Here is a 2,080-nt window from a genome sequence, read left to right as displayed (position 1 = left end):
CATCCATCCATCCATCCATCCATCCATCCATCCATCCATCCATCCATGCATCCATCCATCCATCCATCCATCCATCCATCCATCCATCCATCCATCCATCCATCTTTCAACCAGCTAGGTTAGTGAGGGAAAATTCCTGATTGAGGACAGGGGAAGTAGGGTTGGGAGTTGCCTGGAATGGGGGTGGAGCAGGGAATAACTGGCTTGAGGGGGGTGGGCAGGAAGGGCAATTTCCTTTCTCTCCAGAGCTAGGCCACAGGAAATTCAATCCTGGTCTTTCTGAAGGTGTTTCCTGTCGATAAGGCAGTGCAACCTTCCTCCATCCTGACCCCTCCCCTATCCCTCACCCCCTCATGTCTTCTCCTCTTTGGTCACATATCCTGCTTTCCCTCCCCCTCTCCAGGACTGTCCACCCCCCTTTCAGTCTAGCCCAGCCCAACAGTCACTGGCCTTGAAAGGGACTGGTCATCCCAAAGCAGGAGTGGTGGTGGGGGAGTCTTCCTGCCCCTGGGGAGGAAAGATTCCAGGCTCCTGGGCAGCTTGAGGGACAGACAGTTTCCTTCATACACCCTGACTTTAAGGAGGAGGCAGGAGTCACAGAGAACAGAGGGGTCAGTGGGGACCCAGAAGCATGTGTAGGGGGTGGTGGAGAATGGGGGTGGTGAGAATGATCTGGGGAGAGGTCAGTGGCTGTTGGATCTGTGGGAGAAGGGTTAGAGGCATAAAAAGCCTGATCTTTTGGGGGCAGTGGGGATAAATTTGGGGGAGAGGGTGTTTTCTTTGGGTAAGGAGGGGCTGATCTTGGTGGGGATGATTTTAGGGGCCATTCTCTTCGGGGGAGTATCAGAGTGACCTTTTGCAAGACTCAAAGGCTTTTGGCTCTACCCCCTTTGGGGGATGGGGATCAGCCTGATTTCTCTGCGGGAGGAAGAAGCTGATGGGGGGGGGTTACCTCTCTGGGTGGTGAGGAGCTGATTTCTGGAGGAAGTGTCGGGGTGATGGGGTATTTTTCTTGGTAACTGAAGACCAATTTCCCTGGAAGGGGCTGGGAAGGATTGAGGGTCAGAAGCTTATTTCTTTCGGGGTGGGGTAAGGCTGATGGGAAGGGTAGAGGATGTCCTCTTTGGAAGCCAGGGGCTGATCTCTTCGGAGGGTGTTAGGTGTTATTCTCTGGAGGGTCAGAGACTATTTGGGGTGGGTTTGGGAGGGTGACTCAAGAGCTGTACTCCATGTGGAGGGGTCAGAGCATGGTTTCTCTGGGATGAGGGCACTGTTTTATCTCTGGAGAAGGAGGAATTTCTCTGGGCAGTATTCTCTCGGTGTGAGGTGGTCAGGGGCTGATGGGGTGTGGAGGGAGGAGAATGAGGCTGTTTCGCCCGGTGGGTAACGGGCTTGATCTTCGGGACCAGTAGCTCAGTGACTGTTCTCTTGCGGGGATCAGTAGGTGTTTAGGGATTTCCTCAGCAGGGACCAAGGGCTAATGGAGAGGGGGTAGATAGATCAAGACGATTCTAGGGGGAGATAGGTGTCGCTTCTTGGGAGGGTGTGCTGAACTGATCCCACCGGGGATAGGGAGGAGGGTTGTGGTCTCTTTTATCTGAGGCAGCGAGGATTGCGGAGTGGGAAGGGGACGGCAGGAATGGGGACGAACCCTCTGGGAGCTGTGATCTATGGCCACTCTGTAGGGTCCGAGGTTGTTTCCTCCGGAGGAGAAAGGGACAGCGCAGGTTCTGGGCTGTTCTGGGGTGGATCAGGGGCTGTTCTCTAGGGCGGGGGCGGGGGTGGGGCGTCTGAGAGAGTTTCTAGTCTTCGCTCCTGGTCTCCCGCCCCCCTTCCACCCACTCGCCCCTCCCCCCACGTTGCTATGACAACGTGTAAAACTAAAAATCACTCCCGGGTGGCAGGAGGCTCTGAGCGCCCCCTCCTCTCCGCTCCCCCCTCCCCACGCAGCAACGCCCCCATCCAGTCGTTACTATGGTGATGGGGGGGGGGCAGGTGTCAGTACTGGATGGGGGGGGTTGAGAGGGAAAGGGGTGGGGGGGGGCAAAGAACAAACTCCCTGAACTAGGCTTCCTCTCCA

Source organism: Petaurus breviceps, unplaced genomic scaffold (genome assembly GCF_028583685.1).
Source record: "Petaurus breviceps papuanus isolate PSGF00001 unplaced genomic scaffold, PetGlider_PUasm1.0 558, whole genome shotgun sequence".
In the NCBI taxonomy this organism is placed as follows: domain Eukaryota; kingdom Metazoa; phylum Chordata; class Mammalia; order Diprotodontia; family Petauridae; genus Petaurus; species Petaurus breviceps.
This window is presented reverse-complemented; position numbering follows the sequence as displayed.